This window comes from Engraulis encrasicolus, chromosome 7 (assembly GCF_034702125.1).
Source record: "Engraulis encrasicolus isolate BLACKSEA-1 chromosome 7, IST_EnEncr_1.0, whole genome shotgun sequence".
Taxonomy (NCBI): Eukaryota; Metazoa; Chordata; class Actinopteri; order Clupeiformes; family Engraulidae; genus Engraulis; species Engraulis encrasicolus.
The window spans coordinates 24,319,831-24,327,098 of record NC_085863.1 but is presented as its reverse complement, the minus strand read 5'-3'; the positions used below and the strand labels follow the sequence as shown (position 1 = coordinate 24,327,098).

The 7,268-nt window shown below is 54.6% G+C and overlaps 1 long non-coding RNA gene across 1 annotated transcript; it reads right to left on the bottom strand.

Moving 5' to 3' along the window:
- Positions 1-6,476: 6,476 nt before the first annotated feature.
- Positions 6,477-7,038, bottom strand: LOC134452051 (uncharacterized). Its single transcript, XR_010035347.1, has 2 exons — positions 6,878-7,038; positions 6,477-6,775 (listed from the first exon to the last, which is right to left on the bottom strand). It is a non-coding gene; the product is annotated as an uncharacterized LOC134452051 (long non-coding RNA).
- Positions 7,039-7,268: the final 230 nt, after the last annotated feature.

Below are 7,268 nucleotides of genomic sequence, written 5' to 3'. Positions count from 1 at the left end.
TCTCACCAATTTTTTTTAGGCATATGACAGTTCAACAGGTGAATTTCCGGGAGTAACCACTACTTTATTATCCAAATATTTTACAAATTACACCTCGGAAAGAAACGAAATCCAATCGGCATGCAGATAATACTGCATTATTGGTCCGGACGGTGTCAGATTGTAATGCCACGGCCGTGTTTTTTCACAAAGAAATTACAAGGTGTGTTGTGGAGGAAACAGCTGAGTCACGGTGTCGTGACATCCAATCAAATGTGCTGGTGGTGGTTGTACACTATTGCTTTCTACTTCACGCACTGAATTTAGGAGGAAACAGCTGAATCATGAGTCAGCTAGACACATGTGGTTGTCATCCAATCAAAAGGGCTATTCATGCTTGTCTCTTGTTGCTTCTTTGGTCACGCACTGCAATGACAACAAAGTAAGTAGCGGTGTGGACTCAGGAAAGTAGCCACACTACTTTGGGCTTACTGTGGGAATGGTAAGGTTTCGAGAAATGCACGTATTTCGCCTTGAAGTAAGTAGATAACTTTGAAGTACATCTGTAGAAAGATGCTAACGTTCCAGAAATGTAGCCCTGTATAGCTGGCGTTGCCACTTGTCCTTGTTTTACCTGATTGTTCCAGTTTTTAATGGTCCATCCCCGGAGGAAAATATATTTTCTGTGGGCACTGAATGGAGGATGCCATTGCTTAAAAGCAAAAGGGTTGATTGGATTTGGTGATGTCCAGGTTTTTTGTCAGACAGCGGTGACAACTAGAGATGTCCGATATTGGCTTTTTTGCCGATATCCGATATGCCGATATTGTCCAACTCTCAATTTTCGATTCCGATATCGGCCGATACCGATATATGTGGGTTATTTTTCCTCATAACAAATTTTAGGTAACATTACAAATCTGTCACGGACAGAAGAGGACCCAAGAGCGCAAGTTCAAATTCAGAGTTCTTTATTGAGGGGTTCAGGGGGGAAGAGGAGTGAGATGATCGTGAGGTCTTGGGAGGTTCCGGTTCCAGGGGTGCTAGGAGTGCCAGGGGTGTCAGGGGTTCCAGGGGTGCTTGGGGCTCTGGGGTTTTTCCGGGTCCTGTGGGTTACCTGGGCTCCGGGGGTCACCAAATGTCCGGGGGTGTCCAGTCCAAAGTGCTTAGTGTGTGTGTCCCCCAGTGATGGAGCGGCGTATCGGGCTGAGGGTGGTGAAGCGTCTGGGCTCGCTCATCTGGTGGTCGGAGACCTGGGGGAACACACACACAACAGCAATATGAATGGCAGGCAGAAGTACAGATCAGGGCTGGGCAAAATCGNGGTGAGAGACAGAAGGCAGAATCGAGTTACCGGAGGGGCTGAAGATCGGAGGGTAGTCGAGATCCAGAAGGCAGGTCGGGATAGTCGGGGCAGTAGAACAAGGAGGCAGTCAAGAAAGGATCAGAATCACAGACAGGAGTCAGAGCGCAGACAGGCAGGTTACTGGTCCGGGTTTGAAGACGATCTGACAGGGCTTGGCTGAAAAACAGGGCTTGATATACTGGGAGAGGTTAGTGGGGAAATGCAGTGCAGCTGGCAGAGTAATTAGAACAGAGTGAGGCAAGGTGAGGATGGTGAGTGGGAAATGCAGTGCAGCTGGCCAGGTAACAAGAGCAGAGCAGGGCGGAGCCAGGTGGAGCTCGTTAGGCAGAGTAGGGAGAGAGTGAGCAGAGTGGCAGAGAATCGAATGCAATTAAGGTTGCTACCAGGGAGAGAGAGTGCTCATGACAGGACCCCCCCTCCAAGGGACGGCCCCAGAAGTCCCAAGAACAACATCATGCCGGGAGGGTGGAGGGGAGTAGGCGGCGGGTCAGAACTCTTCCGAGCGGTCCGAGTGAATATCCTCATCCTCAGAAGGAGCTGGAGGGTCACGGTCGGGAGACAGGACAGGCACTGAGACAGGAGCAGGGTTGGCAGGACGGCTAGGGACCCCTCTTGGACGGCCCCTACGGATTGCAGGCTGATCAGGATGTAGTCGGTGGAAGTCAGTGATGAGGGTCCGGTCCACTATCCTCCTGGCCGGGATCCAGGTCCTCTCCTCTGGACCATATCCCTCCCAGTCAACGAGGTACTGGAGACCCCTACCCCTTCGCCTAGAGCGGAGCAGCCGCCGGACGGTGAAGACAGGACCGCCATCTACGAGGCGCGGAGGAGGCGGCGCCGGAGCTGCAGGGACCAGGGGACTTTCATGGACCGGCTTGACCTTGGAGACGTGGAAGGTGGGGTGGACCCGCATGGAAGCGGGCAACTGAAGCCGGACCGCTGTTGGACTGATGACTTTCTGCACAGGAAAAGGACCAATGAAGCGAGGGGCCAGCTTTCGTGATTCAACCCGCAGCGGCAGATCCCGGGCAGACAGCCAGACCTTCTGACCAACCTGGTAAGTAGGTGCTGGGGTCCTGCGTCGGTTGGCACCGACGGCGTAGCTGGTTCCAGACTTCAGGAGCATAGTGCGAGCCTGGGCCCAAGTGCGGCGGCAGCGGCGGGCATACGCAAGAGCAGACGGACAGGTGGCATCCGCTTCCTGGCTGGTAAACAGTGGAGGTTGATACCCGTAGACACACTGAAAGGGGGAGAGCCCGGTGGAGGAACTGGTGAGTGAATTATGGGCATATTCCACCCAGAGCAGGTGTTGAGCCCAGGCCCGGGGATTTTGGGAGGCCACGCACCTCAGTGCCTTCTCCAGCTCCTGGTTCATGCGTTCAGTTTGGCCGTTTGACTGCGGGTGGAATCCAGACGATAGGCTGGCGGTGGCCCCAAGGAGATGACAGAACTCCTTCCAAAAGGTTGCTGAGAATTGCGGGCCCCGGTCTGACACTATATCCTGGGGTAGGCCATGGATACGAAACACATGTTCCAGGACCACCTGGGCAGTCTCCTTAGCAGAGGGTAGCTTGGGAAGAGGCACGAAGTGGGTCATCTTACTAAAGCGGTCAACAATGGTAAGGATGACTGTGTGTCCGTCAGAGGGCGGAAGACCCGTAACAAAGTCCAGTGAAACGTGGGACCAGGGCCTCTTGGGTATGAGTAGGGGTTGCAGCAACCCAGCAGGAGGCTGGTTGGGGGTCTTGTTTCGGTTACAAGTGGGACAAGCTCGGATGAATTCTCGGACATCTCGTCTCATCCGCCGCCACCAGAACCGCTGGCGGACCAGATGAAGGGTGCGAGTGATTCCGGGATGACAGGCCAGACGGGATTCGTGCCCCCACTGAATCACAGGCGACCTGAGATTTGCTGGAACAAACAGACGGTTGGGGGCGCTGGTGCTTGGGCCTGGCTGGTCCCGAAGAGCCTCCATGACCTGCTTCTCGATCTCCCAGGTGAGGGCCGCTACGACAAAGTGGCTGGGAAGAATGGGGGCTGGCATGGCGGTGGTCTCGTCCTTCTGAAACATCCGGGAAAGGGCATCAGGTTTGATGTTGCGAGATCCCGGGCGGTAGGAGAGCGTGAAATTGAAGCGGGTAAAGAACAGAGACCACCGCTGTTGACGGGAGTTCAGCCTCCTGGCTGTTTGGATATACTCCAGGTTTTTGTGGTCTGTCCACACTACGAATGGTTCCTTTGACCCCTCTAACCAGTGCCGCCACTCCTCAAGGGCGAGCTTGACGGCCAACAGCTCGCGGTTCCCAATGTCATAGTTGCATTCGGCTGGGGTTAGCCGACGGGAGTAGAAGGCACAGGGGTGCATCTTGCCATCCTCAGCTGCTCTTTGAGAAAGCACTGCACCCACTCCCACGTCCGAAGCATCTACCTCCACCACAAACTGCCTTGCTGCATCTGGCATCTGGAGGATGGGAGCAGAAGTGAAACGTGTCTTGAGGATATTGAAGGCCTTATCAGCAGCTGATGTCCATTGGTACGGTTGTTTAGTGCTGGTTAGCGCCGTGAGGGGTGCAGCCACTGTGCTATAGTTTCGGATGAATCTCCTATAAAAGTTCGCAAAGCCCAGGAACTGTTGCAACTTTTTCCGAGACTCAGGAACTGGCCAGGAAGTGACAGCCGACACCTTCGTGAGATCCATCTGAATGCTGCCCTCGGTCACCACATACCCCAGGAATGAAACGGTTTTGGCATGGAACTCGCACTTCTCTGCCTTCACGAAAAGAGAGTTCTCCAGCAGGCGGCGCAGGACCAACTGGACGTGGTGCGTGTGTTCTGACAGAGTCTTTGAGAATATTAAAATATCGTCAAGGTACACAAATACGAACGTATTTAGCATGTCCCTGAGGATATCATTCACTAGGGCTTGAAAAACTGCTGGGGCATTGGTGAGGCCGAAGGGCATGACGAGATATTCATAGTGGCCGGTTGGCGTGTTGAACGCTGTCTTCCATTCGTCTCCGTCCCTCATCCGCACCAGATGGTAGGCATTGCGAAGGTCCAGCTTTGTGAATACGGTGGCTCCCTGCAGCAGTTCGAAGGCAGACGAAAGTAAGGGCAGTGGGTAGCGATTCTTAACCGTGATGTCGTTCAGGCCCCGGTAATCTATGCATGGACGAAGAGAACCGTCCTTCTTGCCGACAAAGAAGAATCCCGCTCCTGCAGGGGAAGATGATGGTCTAATTATCCCGGCGGCAAGAGAGTCATTAATGTAGTCCTCCATGGCCTTTCTTTCCGGGGCTGACAGTGAATACAGACGACCCTTGGGAGGTGCTGTGCCAGGCAGGAGATCAATCGCGCAGTCATAGGGTCTGTGTGGGGGTAGAGATGTCGCCTTGGATTTGTTGAACACCTCTTTCAGGCTGTGGTAACAGGCCGGAACATTGGATATGTCGGGGGTAGCGCTAGGTATTTCCCGGTGAACGGGCAGGGTGGCCCCCTTTAAACAGGTCTGGTGACAACTCCTTCCCCACTCACGGACTGTTCCTGTCTCCCAGTCGATGTGGGGGTTGTGCTGACGGAGCCACGGGTATCCAAGAATGAGTGGTTGGCCAGGTGAGTGTAGGAGGTGAAACTGGATGGACTCTTGGTGGTTTCCTGACAGCAGGATTGTCACAGGGGCGGAGATGTGAGTGACAGTGCCAAGATGATGCCCATCCAGGGCTCGTGCAGGAATGGGTTGTGTCAGTTGGTGATGGTTCACGCCCAGTTGCCGTGCAAACTCAGGGTCCATGATGTTTGCTTCGGCTCCGGAATCCACAAGGGCGGCCAATGTATGAGTCGTGTCGGGAAGCTGAAGGCGGAGATGAAGCAGGGTTTTTCGGATGGAGGGAGACTGAAGATTTGTTGAGCTCACCCGGATCTCCCCTACACCTGGTGAGCTGCGGCTTTTGCCGGACAAGTGGCGACACGGTGATTTTCACCACCACAGTAGAGGCAAAGGTTGGAGCTTAGACGGCGCCGACGCTCCTCGGGAGTCAGAGAGGCACGGCCAATCTCCATGGGCTCAGACTGATTGAGTTGGCTTTGGGACTTGAAAGGCAGGGGCTGGACAGAGGAGGTATCGACCCGAGTGCGGATGGCAGGTTGACTGAGACGGCCCTTCTCCCTCCTCCGGGTCTGTATACGGCGGTCAATGCGGACGGCAAGGTCAATGGCGGCATCAAGCGTTGAGGGCGGGTCATGGGAAACAAGCTCGTCTTTGATATAGTCCGCCAGGCTATGGAGGAAGGCTTGCACCAGTGCCTCTGGGTTAAACGAGCTTTGACTGGCCAGGATACGAAAGTCAATGGAGAAGTCTGCCACTGTCCGATTGCCCTGACGGATGGTGAGCAGAGCTTGTGATGCTTCGGCTGTTGGCGAGCCTAGGTCAAAGACCTTTAACATCTCCTCCTCAAAGGCACTGAAGGAGGCACAGGCTGGGGTTTGTCGGTCGAATTCCGCTGTTCCCCACAACCGAGCTCGACCGGTGAGATGTGTGACGACATACCCCACCTTGGCTCCCTCTGTTGAGAAAGTCCTGGGCTGTAGTGCGAACTGGATTCGGCAGCTGCTCAAGAATGGTCTTACTTGCTTCTGGTTTCCATCAAAACGTTCCAGGTTCCCAATCTTTGGTTCAGGAGCATGGGGATCTGGTGGCAGCACTGCCGGGCCTGCAGCATTGGGACCTCCAGCGGAGGGATGAAGGAGTGTCGGTGGTACAGGAACAGAAGGACCAGTGGTGGGTGCAGGTGGAGTAGCCGGGTTTGAGAGTAGTTGCAGGGCTTGGGCTAGCTGTTGTTGCTGCAGTTGGAACTGTTGCTGTTGTAGCTGAAACTGTTGCTGCTGCTGCTGAAGCTGTTGCTGCTGCTGCTGGATCTGTTGTTGCTGCTGGTTGAATTGCTGTTGTTGTTGGTTGCCTAGCTGGAGAAGGGAAGCGATGTCGCCAGCCATCCGATTTATGTCTCCCTCAGTGTGTTCCAGTCGCTGTAGGGCAGTCATCTCTGGCTCTTCCTCCATCGTGGTCAGGGAGTGCGCTGGGTCCATGATGGTCAGATCGTTCTGTCACGGACAGAAGAGGACCCAAGAGCGCAAGTTCAAATTCAGAGTTCTTTATTGAGGGGTTCAGGGGGGAAGAGGAGTGAGATGATCGTGAGGTCTTGGGAGGTTCCGGTTCCAGGGGTGCTAGGAGTGCCAGGGGTGTCAGGGGTTCCAGGGGTGCTTGGGGCTCTGGGGTTTTTCCGGGTCCTGTGGGTTACCTGGGCTCCGGGGGTCACCAAATGTCCGGGGGTGTCCAGTCCAAAGTGCTTAGTGTGTGTGTCCCCCAGTGATGGAGCGGCGTATCGGGCTGAGGGTGGTGAAGCGTCTGGGCTCGCTCATCTGGTGGTCGGAGACCTGGGGGAAACACACACACAACAGCAATATGAATGGCAGGCAGAAGTACAGATCAGGGCTGGGCAAAATCGTGGTGAGAGACAGAAGGCAGAATCGAGTCACCGGAGGGGCTGAAGATCGGAGGGTAGTCGAGATCCAGAAGGCAGGTCGGGATAGTCGGGGCAGTAGAACAAGGAGGCAGTCAAGAAAGGATCAGAATCACAGACAGGAGTCAGAGCGCAGACAGGCAGGTTACTGGTCCGGGTTTGAAGACGATCTGACAGGGCTTGGCTGAAAAAAAAAACAGGGCTTGATATACTGGGAGAGGTTAGTGGGGAAATGCAGTGCAGCTGGCAGAGTAATTAGAACAGAGTGAGGCAAGGTGAGGATGGTGAGTGGGAAATGCAGTGCAGCTGGCCAGGTAACAAGAGCAGAGCAGGGCGGAGCCAGGTGGAGCTCGTTAGGCAGAGTAGGGAGAGAGTGAGCAGAGTGGCAGAGAATCGAATGCAATTAA